General features: G+C 44.6%; 1 non-coding gene across 1 annotated transcript; it reads right to left on the bottom strand.

The window, feature by feature from the left end:
- Positions 1-10046: 10046 nt before the first annotated feature.
- On the bottom strand, positions 10047-10153 carry LOC120100154 (U6 spliceosomal RNA). The gene has a single exon (XR_005499947.1). It is a non-coding gene; the product is annotated as a U6 spliceosomal RNA (small nuclear RNA).
- Between the last annotated feature and the right edge of the window lie 4243 nt (positions 10154-14396).

Genomic DNA, 14396 nt, shown 5'->3' with positions numbered 1-14396 from the left:
ACCTCTTTGGCCTCCTTCCTTGGGGCCAGTGAACTTGCCTGGCCTGAGTGCAGTTTCCCAATAAACCTGTGTGTGTGTGGTGTGTGTGTGTGTGTGTGTGTGTGTGTGTGTGTGTGTGTGTGTGTGGTGTGTGTGTGGTGTGTATGTGTGGTGTGTGTATGGTATGTGTGTGTGTGGTGTGTGTGTGTGTGGTGTGTGTGGTGTGTGTGTGGTGTGTATGTGTGGTGTGTGTATGGTATGTGTGTGTGTGGTGTGTGTGTGTGTGGTGTGTGTGTGTGTGGTGTGTGTGTGTGTGTGAGTGGTGTGTGTGTGTGGTGTGTGTGTGGTGTGTATGTGTGGTGTGTGTATGGTATGTGTATGTGTGGTGTGTGTGTGTGTGTGGTGTGTGTGGTGTGTGTGTGGTGTGTATGTGTGGTGTGTGTATGGTATGTGTGTGTGTGGTGTGTGTGTGTGTGTGTGGTGTGTGTGTGTGTGTGGTGTGTGTGTGTGTGAGTGGTGTGTGTGTGGTGTGTGTATGGTGTGTGTGTGTAGTGTGTGTGTGGTGTGTGTGTGTGTGTATGTGTGGTGTATGTGTCTGGTGTGTGGTGTGTGTGTGTGGGAGTGTGTGTGTGTGTGTGTGGTGTGTGTGTGGTGTGTGGTGTGTGTGTGTGGTGTGTGTGTGTGTGGTGTGTGTGTGTGAGTGAGTGGTGTGTGTGTGTGGTGTGTATGTGTGGTGTGTGTATGGTATGTGTATGTGTGGTGTGTGTGTGTGTGTGTGGTGTGTGTGGTGTGTGTGTGGTGTGTATGTGTGGTGTGTGTATGGTATGTGTGTGTGTGGTGTGTGTGTGTGTGTGTGGTGTGTGTGTGTGTGTGTGGTGTGTGTGTGTGTGTGAGTGGTGTGTGTGTGGTGTGTGTATGGTGTGTGTGTGTAGTGTGTGTGTGGTGTGTGTGTGTGTATGTGTGGTGTATGTGTCTGTGTGTGGTGTGTGTGTGTGGGAGTGTGTGTGTGTGTGTGTGGTGTGTGTGTGGTGTGTGGTGTGTGTGTGGTGTGTGTGTGTCTGGTGTGTGTGTGGTGTGTGTGTGTCTGGTGTGTGTGTGTGGTGTGTGTATGTGTGTGTTGTGTGTGTGGTGTGTGGTGTGTGTGTGGTGTGTGTGTGTATGTGTGGTGTATGTGTCTGGTGTGTGTGTGGTGTGTGTGTGTGTATGTGTGTGGTGTGTGTGTGGTGTGTGTGTGTGTGTATGTGTGGTGTATGTGTCTGGTGTGTGTGGTGTGTGTATGGTGTGTGTGTGTAGTGTGTGTGTGGTGTGTGTGTGTATGTGTGGTGTATGTGTCTGGTGTGTGTGTGTGTGTCTGGTGTGTGTGTGTGTAGTGTGTGTGTGGTGTGTGTGTCTGGTGTGTGTGTGTGGTGTATGTGTGGTATGTGTGTGTGTGATGTATGTGTGGTGTGTGTGTGTGTGTGTTAAATATGGCTTAAATTGGCTCATTTCACCGGCGGAGAAATGACTTATCACATGGATTAAAACCTATGAAACCGTAAACCCAAGTAAATCTTTCCTCCTCCTAAGCTGATTATCTCAGCTGCATTTCTTGTTTTACCCACACAGCAGAAGGCTAACACGGGCTGCTACTACCTACCGTTAGTCCCTCAGTTTTCACCAAGTGAAGCGTCTGCCTCCCCTTGCCTAAGTTGCTTTCATTACATTAAAACTCCTCTTGAAATGCTGGAGAGATGGTTCAGAAGTTACGAGTACTTGCTCTTGAAGACCTGGGCTCTGTTCCTGGACACGCTAGGGCGGCTTACAGCCGTCTTTAACTCCAATTCCAGGGCATCTAATGATGCCCTTCTCAGACCTCCAGAGGCACCAGGGATGCACCTGGTTCACATACATACATTCAAGCAAAGCACTCGTAAAACAAACACATCTTAAAAACTGATTTAAATTCCACTTGACGTTCACTTCGACTAAAAGAGAAGCTCCGAGCGGCTAACCCATGTTCCGCATCCCTAGCCACTGGCAATAAAAATACAGATGGCCCTGCTACGATGCGAATATGAAATATCTCTCAGAGGCTCCTGTTTTGAATGCTTGCTTTGTAGCTGGTAGCATTTTGGGGGAAGCTGACCCTACCTGGAGGAAGTAAGGGTCACATGGGGGTGTGCCTAAACCTCCTCTTTCTCACTTCCTCGTGTCCAGAATGAGGTGTGAGGTGTTCCTCCCCGGCACATGACCCTGCATGTGGAGCTTGGCAGCTAAGAACTGAGCCCAGCAAGGCAAAAGTTGCACAGCATGATAGTTCAACCTACTCTTAAAAACAAAACAAACAAACAACAAACAAACAAACAAAAGGCACACAAAAAACGATGTCATAAGAGCAATAGCATTTAGTAGAAATGGTGCTTCGATCTTGAGCGAACTCCGTGAGTGATACACAGTCTCACCCTTTCTTTCAATGCCGGTTAACAGCAGTTAGCCACAGCCCCGTTCTGACTCGTGGTCGCAGAGAGAGTTTGATGCTCTACAACGTATAACGTGGCCAGTCTTCTTTTGGATGCAGATACCCAATAAACTGCATGAGATATTGTGGTTTGCCCTGAAGTTAATTCCACTGCCTCTAGGACAGCCGTTTAGTCTGGTACTGAGTCCTCAGACTCAGGTGACTTCTCCAGAACCTTCTCCCCATTGAATTTGTAAAATACAGGTGAGGGGCAGGTACAGGACAGAAGGAGGCCTGTCACTGGATGAGAAGGAAGGATAGACGGGAGAGAAGTGTGAAGGAAGAGGAGGAGGCTGGAACGGAAAAGGGGAAGAGATAGGAGGGGGAGGGAGAGAAGCCGTGGTGGGACAATATGGCAGCTGACGATAAGATTCCACATTGTGGGGCTGGAGAGATGGCTCAGCGGTTAAGAGCACTGACTGCTCTTCCTGAGGTCCTGAGTTCAAATCCCAGCAACCACATGGTGGCTCACAACCATCTGTGATGGGATCCGATGCCCTCTTCTGGTGTGTCTGAAGACAGTGAGAGTGTGCCCACATACATGAAATGAATAAATCTTTTAAATAAAAAAAAAAGATTCCACGATGTGTATTTACAGGTTGTTACGAATGTTCTTAAGGGATGGATGTGTACAGGGTTTTGTATGTTTAGGTGGGCAACTATATCTTACCAATTGGACCAGAGGTTATTGTGTTGTGTGTTCTTTTATGTAGTGATTTAAGTGTAAGAGAGTGTGCAGCGGCTGGTCTGAGCTGCCGCAGAACTGGGATGCGTGTTTCTGGCATGGAAACCTGCCTTGGGAACTAGGTAGGTAGAGAGATTGCTGCCAGGCTCAGAGAGAGGCCTTCGGGAATGTGCTTTGGGATAGAGCAGAGCTGGTGAGACGCTTTGCTGACTGAGATTTAAGATATCTATCAGACATCTTGGGGCACTGTGATGCTGGACCTAGTGGGGTAAAAAGACAGCATTTAATTTTTTATATTTTTACAACAACAGATGGCCCCCAACAACAATGAGATAATAAATACCGTATTTAAAAATGGGCTTTGCATCAGGGGCAAAGATACTATGTATATTCTGTGCCTGTTTAAAGTACACAGGTAAGCTAACTATATGATGTTTGGTAAGTTATACAAATTAAATGCATTTTCAGCACGCAATGGGTATTCAAGGAGCATTTGTATTATTATTATTATTTCTTTTTAAGACTTTTGGGCTGGCAATATCATTTGGCGGGAAAGATTACCTGGCACCAGATGAATCATGACCTGAGTTTGGTCGGGACCCTCCTAGTAGAAAGAGAGTCAACTCCTGAAAGCTCTTTGCTCTGCGCACACTTGCTATGGTATCTGCCTAACTTGGCCTTGAACTTGTAGTCATCATTTAGCTTCTGCCTCCCAGGTGCTAGGATCATAGCACATCCAGCTTCACGGCATTTTAAAGATTATTTTTATTTTATTATGTGTAAGGGTGGTTATTTTTGCTTGCATATTTGGCTGTTTACCACGCACATGCAAAGCCCACTGAGGTCAGAAAAGGAACTGGAGTTAGAATCAGTTGTGAGCTGCCACGTGGGTGCTCGGAATCGAACCTGGGTCCTCTAGAAGAACAACAAGTGTTCTTACCCACTGAGCCATCTCTCCAGCCCCTTGAAGTTTTTTGTTTTGGTTTTCCTAAAGGCAACAACCACACCCTAACCATAATAAAAAGCCTTTCAAATAGACCCCACTTTGCAGACACATGAGCCTGATTCTGTATACCTTTTGCTCTATGCTATGGTTTGAATGTGGTTTGTATTTCCCACCAAATGCACATAGGAACTTAATTCCCAAAGTCACACATTAATGGTTAGAAGGGTAGAAACTTAATCCAGCAGTGGTGCTAAGTAATCAGACCTATGGGAAGTGTTAGAGTTAGGTAAGTTCATAGGGATAGCCCTCCTTGATTAAATCTGGGTGACTTTATATGAATTGACAGAAACCAGGCACTCAAATTCGACAGGCAGGCTCCCCATCCCGTGGTCATGTAACACTATATGCTGGTTTAGGACTCGCCAGCAAGAAGAGCATTGCAAGACCTAGGCCAGTGAGAGCAACACGGCCCTGGACCTCCAAAACGGTGAGCCTAGCTATGTAGACCTGTTTTGTTTTGTTTCGTTTTCTCCTCACGAGTAACATTCCTCCGGTATATCTGTTGTGGTCATGAAGAAGAATAAGTGAATCTTATAAACACACTTATACAATCCTATAAACTTCTGTGAGGTAGGCGTGAAATCTGTTTTCTCTCTCCACGGTTGGTAGAAACCCAAATTCTTTTTGGGTGGACCACACCGAAAGTCCCAAATCCTCGTCCTGTTCTGAAAATCCTTCAGAGAGGCATTTGCTTTCCGGTTTAAACACGTAAGACAGCCACGGAAGTAGACTGGGTTTTCCTTAACTTTTGTATCCCAAATTATGTATTAGGTATTCGAAGTGTTACGCAGTTTTTAGGAATGATTGTAGCGGGCTGGCCTGATGCTGCTTGGATTCTAATGATAATGTTGGCCCAAGACCTGGTTGTCCCAGGGAGAGTCTGCACTTAGACACAAGTGATGGTATGTAAGTGACGCTGTGTGACCGTGTCCCCAAGTTACTTCTGATTGTTAAATAGAGACGCCATCAGCCAATAGCTGGGCAGAAGAGACATAGGCAGGTTTTAAGGTTCCCAGGCCTCCTGGTGTGTGTGTGTGTGTGTGTGTGTGTGAGAGAGAGAGGGGGGGGGAGAGGCAGAGAGAGAGGGAGGGAGGGAGAGAGAGGGAGGGAGAGAGAGAGACAGAGACAGAGACAGAGAGAGAGGGAGGAAGGGAGAGAGAGAGGGAGGGAGGGAGAGAGAGAGAGAGAGAGAGAGAGAGAGAGAGGTATCATGAGAGAACCACAAGGGAGGGAAGAAGGTGAAGGAGGAAGGAGACGCCATGGGTTAGGTGAGTCATGAGAACGTGGCCTTGAGGACTGGCCAACTGGAGTTAAGAGTGGCTTAGATGAAACACGGTAAGTAATAACTCAGGGTTATCGATAGGAAAGTAGATTCTAATGACATAGAGGGAGGCACCTGCCCAGCTCTTGTGCGATTAAGGCTTATTATAAACATAAAGGTGGTGCGTGTCTTTTATCTGGGAACTAAATGGAATAAGGCAGGGTAGAAACCCCCGGGTTGGGATTAAACATTTCTATAACGAATGATGTCAGATTTTGTTTTGTTTAGTGAGGTGCTAAGGTTTGGACTCATGGGCTCACGTGAGGTTTCTCTCCCCTTCTCATCATTTCCTTCCGACTTTCCTCGTCTTCCTCCTCTGCCCTGTGATAAACCCGCAGCTGGTCGCCAAATATGTGGGAGTAATTCTTCTTTGCTAAACTTCCTTTCTTGTATCAGACACATGTACCTGGGAGGCAGGAAGACTGGGAGTTTCAACCTGGCCTGGTGGCTCTGTGTGTCCCACCTGAGGGCCGTTACAGATCAGTGGCTCTGTGTGTCTGCGTCTCTGCACACGCTCTGCTTATGTCCGTCTCTTTTCCTGTTAATTTTTTTTTTTAATATTAGGCATACTGAACCTTCTGATCTGTATCATAAATGGTGATTTGGTAGATCAGAGACTTTTGACTCTGTAAGGAATTCGTGCTGTGCAAATGGTTTTTTCCACTCATAACATTTCTGTTCTTTTCCTGACCTGGACTTCCAATCAGTGTCCGGAACCCGACCACTGCACCGAGGTAACAATAGAACCACTTAAGTTTCCTTTCTGTGCTCACGTCGTTTTGCTTTTGACATTTAGATTATCGAGCCATGGGGAGTTTATCTTTCTAGATGACGTGAAACATAAATCAAAATTTAATCCTTTTTTTTAGATGACTAAGCAGTTGTCTCACTCTTGTTTATTAAAATCCACTCTTGGTCCCCGTGTTTTAAACATCACCTTTATCATAGCTAGGGTTTTGTTGTTGTGAACAGATACCGTGACCGTGGCAACTCTCATAAAGGACAACAGGTAATTGGGGGCTGGCTTACAGGTTCAGGGGCTCGGTCCATTATCATCATAGCAGGAAGCATGGCAGCATCCAGGCAGACGTGGTGCTGGAGAAGGAGCTGTGAGTTCTACATCTTGATTGAAGGCAGCATGGGAGACTGTGACATACTGGCCAGGCTTGAGCTTTTAGGACCTCAAAGTCCACTTCCACCTCAGGCCACACCTACTTCAACAAGACCACACCTCCTATTAGTGTTGCTCTCTGGGTCAAGCATTCACATACCAGTCTATGGGAGCCAAATCCTTCCAACCACCACAAGCAGGAAGGTCTAATGGTGCTTGGAGTTTTCCTTTAAGTTTTCTATTTTGCTTGACTGATGTACCTGTATATTCATATGTTAATACCGTATTGCTTTAATTAAAAAGACTCTACAGTACATTTTTTATCTGAGTAGGCAAGCGCTCTCTCTCTCTCTCTCTCTCTCTCTCTCCATCTCTCTCTCTCCCTCTCCATCTCTCTCTCTCTCTCTCTCTCTCCATCTCTCTCTCTCCCTCTCCATCTCTCTCTCTCTCTCTCTCTCTCTCTCTCTCTCTCTCTCTCTCCTCTCCATATATGTGTGTGTTTCTATGATTTCTCCTTGAATGTTTATTTTCCATATGAAATTGTCTGTCTAGCTTCATATAAAAGCTAGGATTTGGTATACGAGAAAATAAATTTACAAATTAGAGAGAGCTGGTGTGTCTTTGACAGCAAGTCATTCAAGTATGAAAGATATCTTTTTCTTTCATTGTCTCTTTTTCTTTTTTTTTTTTTCTTTTTTCTTTTTTTCGGAGCTGGGGACCGAACCCAGGGCCTTGCACTTGCCAGGCAAGTGCTCTACCACTGAGCTAAATCCCCAAACCTCATTGTCTCTTTTTGCAGACTTTGTAAGGTCTCTCTCTTTTTGCAGAGGTCGAGACAACCAATGGAAATTGATTTCTCCTCAACTACATGAGTCCTGGGGCTCATATTCAGATGTCAGGCTCCTCAGTGAGCGTCTTTACCCATGCAGCCAACTTACCTTCCCCTCCCCTTTTGATACAGAGGTGGTTTGAATAGGTGTGAAGCCCAGGTTCTCAGTTCTCCTGCCCCAGCCTCTCCAGGGCTAAGATTCTGGGCACAGCCACTGAACCTGGCATTGTTCTCTAGGGTTTACTTGTATACCTCTGTATCGAAGCTGTCTAGGTGTGTGTGTGTGTGTGTGTGTGTGTGTGTGTGTGTGTGTGTGTGTCTGTCTGTCTGTCTGTCTGTCTGTCTGTCTGTCTCTGTGTGTGTGGGGGGGGGGGTGTCTGTATGTGTCTGTGTAAATTCTCAAGTTGATTTAACTTTTGTTTGAAAAGGTAGGAGAGCCTGAACAATGAATGTGGTGGCACTCATTCCACTAAGGCTGGCGCTCTCTCTCTCTCCTCTCTCTCTCTCTCTCTCTCTCTCTCTCTCTCTCTCTCTCTCTCTCTCTCTTCCCTTCCTTTTTTTAAAAATTATTTATTGGTTTTATGAGTATGAGTGCACTGTCGCTGTCTTCAGACACACCAGAAGAGGGCATCAGATCCCATCACAGATGGTTGTGAGCCACCATGTGGTTACTGGGATTTGAACTCAGGTCCTCTGGAAGAGCAGTCAGTGCTCTTAACCACTGAGCCATCTCTCCAGCCCCTCTTCCTTCCTTCCTTTCTTTCTCCTCTGAGACAGGGCTTCTCTGTTTCACAGTCCTAGCTGCCCTGAAACTCACTCTGTAGACCAGGCTGGTCTCCAACTCACAGAGATCCACCTGCAGTCAGCATTCAGTCTTGCTATGAACTAAAGTCATGTTTAAGCGTGTTAATCATTTAAGTACGGACAAGTAGTTCCCCAACCAGAATAGATAGCTCAGAGATTGTCCCATGCATGCAGGATTAAGAGACTTCTGACTAAGTTGGCAGACAATTAAATGGGGGAAATTAAATGAAAATGCTCTGAGCACATAATGCTGTCTACTGGGACTGCTGTGTCCTGGTTAGTTTGTATGTCACCTTGACACCAGCTAGTGTCATCCGAGAGAAGGGAACCTCAACTGAGATATGCCTTTATAAGGTCAGAGTGCAGGCAAAGCCGCAGAGCATTTTGTCTGTCTTAAACTTCATCTGAGATCATTTAGGACAGTAACCTATGTGATTACCTGCAGTTATGTATTTCATTGTAAATGTGTCAACTTTTCATAGGTTGTTGTTTAGATCTTCCTGGTGTGATATATATGTGTGTGTGTGTGTGTGTGTGTGTGTGTGTGTGTGTGTGTGTGTATTTTATCTTTATTAACTTGAGTATTTCTTATTTACATTTAGAGTGTTATTCCCCTTCCCAGTTTCCGGGCAAACATCCCCCTAACTCCTCCCACTCCCCTTCTTTATGGGTGTTCCCCTCCCCTCCCTCCCCCCATTGCCGCCCTCCCCCCAACAATCATGTTCACTGGGGGTTCAGTCTTGGCAGGACCAAGGGTTTCCCCTTCCACTGGTGCCCTTACTAGGCTATTCATTGCTACCTATGAGGTCAGAGTCCAGGGTCAGTCCATGTAGTCTTTGGGTAGTGGCTTAGTCCCTGGAAGCTCTGGTTGCTTGGCATTGTTGTTCATATGGGGTCTCGAGCCCCTTCAAGCTCTTTCAGTCCTTTCTCTGATTCCTTCAACGGGGGTCCCATTCTCAGTTCAGTGGTTTGCTGCTGTCATTCACCTATGTATTTGCTGTATTCTTTCTGTGTCTCTCAGGAGAGATCTACATCCAGTTCCTGTCAGCCTGCACTTCTTTGCTTCATCCATCTTATCTAGTTTGGCGGCTGTATATGTATGGGCCACATGTGGGGCAGGCTCTGAATGGGCGTTCCTTCTGCCTCTGTTCTAAACTTTGCTCCCTATTCCCTCCCGAGGGTATTCTTGTTCCCCTTTTAAAGAAGGAGTGAAGCATTCGCATTTTGGTCATCCTTCTTGAGTTTCATGTGTTCTGTGCATCTAGGGTACTTCGAGCATTTGGGCTAATAGCCACTTATCAATGAGTGCATACCACGTGTGTTTTTCTGTAATTGGGTTACCTCACTCAGAATGATATTTTCCAGTTCCAACCATTTGCCTATGAATTTCATAAAGTCATTGTTTTTGATAGCTGAGTAATATTCCGTTGTGTAGATGTAACACATTTTCTGTATGTATTTCTCTGTTGAAGGGCATCTGGGTTCTTTCCAGCTTCTGGCTATTATAAATAAGGCTGCGATGAACATAGTGGAGCATGTGTCTTTGTTATATGTTGGGGCATCTTTTGGGTATATGCCCAAGAGAGGTATAGCTGGATCCTCAGGCAGTTCAATGTCCAATTTTCTGAGGAACCTCCAGACTGATTTCCAGAATGGTTGTACCAGTCTGCAATCCCACCAACAACGGAGGAGTGTTCCTCTTTCTCCACATCCTCACCAGCATTTGCTGTAACCTGAGTTTTTGATCTTAGCCATTCTCACTGGTGTGAGGTGGAATCTCAAGGTTGTTTTGATTTGCATTTCCCTTATGACTAAAAAAATATGGAATCTTCACGAATTTGCCTGTCATCCTTGCTCAGGGGCCGAGCTAATCTTCTCTGTATCGTTCCAACTTTAGTATATGTGCTGCCGAATCGAGCACGTGGTTTATATTTTAAACTACACATATCCTCTTATTATGGACACTTAAAAGGAATTAATCAGCTTGGTGTGGTGGTTCATGCATATAACTTCAGAACTTGGGAGGTTGAGGCTAGCCTAGGCCACACAGTTCTAGACCATGTAGGGATACATATGCAGACACTAACGAACAAATACTAACGAACAAAAGAGGTATTAAAGCAGTTGACATGTCAGAGCTATATAATGTCAGTGCCCATAGGCGGCTCAGGTCTTCCCAGCATTTACAGGGGATTTTTGTTTGTTGGTTTTAACATTTACTGCAATTCTACTGACCATTCACAGAGGGGAGAGGCCTGTGAGGAAACCCTGAGACAAGGCCCAGGGCATGTGAGGAAACTTGCCTTCCTTCTCAAGTGGGCCAGAACCGAGGGCTTTGTGTATAAGACGAACAACAGCCCATAATACAGGAAGGGAGTCCTAACCTTAACCCTGCCTTCCTCTGTCCCAGAAACTGCTGTCGTTTAAGCCACAGCAGCCAAAGAGGCAAAGATAATTGGACAGTTTGACCTGCATCTGTCTGCTCATACATTACAGGTTGTGAGTTTAGTTGTTTGAAATGAATCCCATTGGCACTCTTGGGTAAATTGAGTGGACCCTCTCTGAGCATTGTGGCCCAGTTAGATCAAAATTAGGGGAGCAGAAGCCCTTACACTGGGCAGTGTCAGTGAGGATTGTATCTACTGGAAAGGGTTGCAAGCTGATTCTGGGAATGAGGATAAAAGGACCAGACTGCAACTGAAAATTGACTAAACCATCTTCCTAGTGACTCACTGCCACCACCTACTGGTGATGTAGGCACATAGCCATGCTGTTTGATTTTTTTTTTTTTTTAATAAATCCTATTGCCATTCTCATAATTGGCAATTAATATTGACAGAAGCAATAACATTTATCATGTTAAAATATTATATCTGGTAGCTAACGTGCTACATTCTTTCTTATCTCATTTTTTAAGAATAGCAGTTAACTACCTAGAGTCCCATTCTGCTCCCTTAAATTCTGCTGTTTAACAAGGTTTTTCATATAAGATAAATTACAAGAAAAGAAGAGAAGCATTTCCACTTACCAGAAACTAATTATTGTAGTGTACAGCATAGGTGTTCTCTTTGGTGTTGTTTTTTTACTTGTTTTGAGATAAGTTCTTACTATGCAGCCCAGAACGGACTCAAACTCTAGATCCTCCTGTCCCAACCTCCCAAATGCTAGATTACAGACCTGTGTCATCCTCCCCAGTAGAAAAGAAAATCTTTTGGTTGTTGGCTTTAAGTGTGTGTGTGTGTGTGTGTGTGTGTGTGTGTGTGTGTGTGTATGTGTGTGTTGAGGCCCAAAGTTGTTCAGACTGGCTTACAACTCACTGTGTGGGCCCAAGGATAATCTCAAAGTTTTGATTTTCCAGCCTCTACCATGCCCAGCTGGAAAAAATAAATATTTACACATTTATAGCAATATTAAGAAAATAAATACACACATTTATAGTGATATTAAGAAATAACAAAGGGGCTGGAGGGATGGCTCAGTGGTTAAGAGCACTGACTGCTCTTCCAGAGGTCCTGAGTTCAAATCCCAGCAACCACATGGTGGCTCACAACCATCTGTAATGGGATCTGATTCCTTATTCTGGTGTGTCTGAAGACAGCTACAGTGTACTAATACACATTAAATAAATCATATTTTTTAAAAAAGAAATAACAAAGATCTAACAATCTAAAGAAAATGTATGAGACCTCTAGACAGGAAACTAAAGGGCTGTGAGCTGTGGGAGGAAATTATAGAACATTTCAATAAACAAACTGAAAGTCTACTTCTGTGAACCAGAAATTACAGGATTATAAATGTGTCAATTCTTTTCAAGTTTGTGTCGAGATTCACTGTCAACAAATAGTGCGTTGTTATTGAAGCAGTAATACAGAAAGGGGCGGGGGAGGATTTTGTTGTCTATGAGCATTAACCTGGAGAGGTAAACTCAGTCAGATTAAGGTCATTTAGGGGTTGGGGATTTAGCTCAGTGGTAGAGCGCTTGCCTAGGAAGCGCAAGGCCCTGGGTTCGATCCCCAGCTCCGAAAAAAAAAAAAAAAAAAAGAGAACAACAGATTAAGGTCATTTGGCAAAGCCACTGAATTGTAAGTTCTTAGAGAAATGCAAAAGTGTGAGAGACGCTTGATGTGTGTGTCCAACGACCTGTAACTACAGGGTAATCTTACGTGTATGGTCTTCACAAGCATCTGCACTCACACACAAACACACACACACACACTCACACACACACACAATGTACTTATTCACAATGTATATATTCAGGCAAAACATGAAACATAAAATAGACAAATTAATATTAATAAAAAATCTTAAACAAGAAAGAAAACAAAATGGATTCCAAGTGCCAACCAATTGGCCTTACAGAACTGCTAAGAAGCATTAGTCAGGGTTTCTATTCCTGCACAAACATCATGACCAAGAAGCATGTTGGGGAGGAAAGGGTTTATTCAGCTTACACTTCCACATTGCTGTTCATCACCAAAGGAAGTCAGGACTGGAACTCACACAGATCAGGAAGCAGGAGGCAGGAGCTGATGCAGAGGCCATAGAGGGTGCTGCTTACTGGCTTGCTTCCCCTGGCTTGCTCAGCTCGCTCTCTTATAGAACCCAGGACCACCAGCCCAGGGATGGCACCCTTCCCCATTGATCGCTAGTTGAGAAAATACCTTACAGCTGTATCTTACGGAGGCATTTCCTCAAGGGAGGCTCCTTCCTCTGTGATAACTCCAACTTCTGTCAAGTTGACACACAAACCAGCCAGTGCATCACCCATGCTGGACCTGGCTTTTGGTGTTTGGAGATTGGTCAGTGACTATTATAAAACTGTTGTTCTATGAGTCCACCCAATAGCATGCATTTACTCTTTGAAAAATGTATGCTTTGGAGGTCTGTTGACAAATGCTTAGAATCCCAGTACTTAAGAGGCTAAGCAAAAGGATCATGGGCTTGAGTCTAGCCTGGTCTACAGAGCAAGTTCCAAGGAAACCCAGCTCTGTCTTATAATAAAACAATACAAAATTTAAAAGATAGAAAAGAGTGCGTAGGACACATTCACACACACACACACACACACACACACACACACACACACCCACACAGACCATACACACAGACATACACTTCACACAGACACACACACACACACACACCACAGAGACACATATACTATATACATAGGCATACTACACACATATGCCACACATAGACACACATACACATTCACACACTATGCACATAGCCATGTATACTATATACATAGACATACTACACACATATGCCACACATAGACACACATACACATACACACACTATGCACATAGCCACGTATACACACACCACTCACACACACCACACATACACACCACACACACACAGACACACACACACCACAGAGACACATATACTATATACATAGACACACTACAGACACATGCCACATATAGACACGCATACACACACTATGCACATAGCCACGTACACACACCACACACACACACACACACACACCACACACACACACAGACCATACACACAGACATATACTATACACACACACACACACACACACACACACACCCCACACATACATACCACACACACACACACACACACATCACATCACATCACATCACATCACAAATACTTACACTCCACACACATACCATACACACCAGGTGTGTCGTCTTGAAAAGGTAGAGATTTGATTGCTTTTTGTCTCTGTAGAGAGCCTTTTGGTGCCACTTGCTTAGCCTCTAGACACATGGCAAGAATCTGACCTTATCAGGACAAAAGAAAGAAGCCCAGGGCAGGAATCTAGCTTTGGGCTTGGGCTCAGGAAATGGGCCTTGATTAAGAACATTTACATTTGAGTTAATGCGAAACTCAGAGCGGGCACAGTGGAAGTCTGTGTGGCAGTAATTTTGTCTTGGTCATCCTGATGAGCCCCTAGAAAGGTGTTTACAGGATTTTGTTTTTCACCTTGCTTGTTCCTCAATTCATAACTGATCTTATCATTGTGCATGTAATTAAAGTGGTATAAAAGCAGATTGGAAAATAAAGCACCTGCTTCAGCCTCGGAACTGGCTGGAGTCATGTTAAATGTTGTCTAATCGCCTTTTTTTTTTTCTTTTTAATCATCACGCTTGCCCCGGAGAACCTGTTGACTG

This window comes from Rattus norvegicus, chromosome 1, assembly GCF_036323735.1.
Source record: "Rattus norvegicus strain BN/NHsdMcwi chromosome 1, GRCr8, whole genome shotgun sequence".
Taxonomy (NCBI): domain Eukaryota; kingdom Metazoa; phylum Chordata; class Mammalia; order Rodentia; family Muridae; genus Rattus; species Rattus norvegicus.
This window is presented reverse-complemented; position numbering and strand designations above follow the sequence as displayed.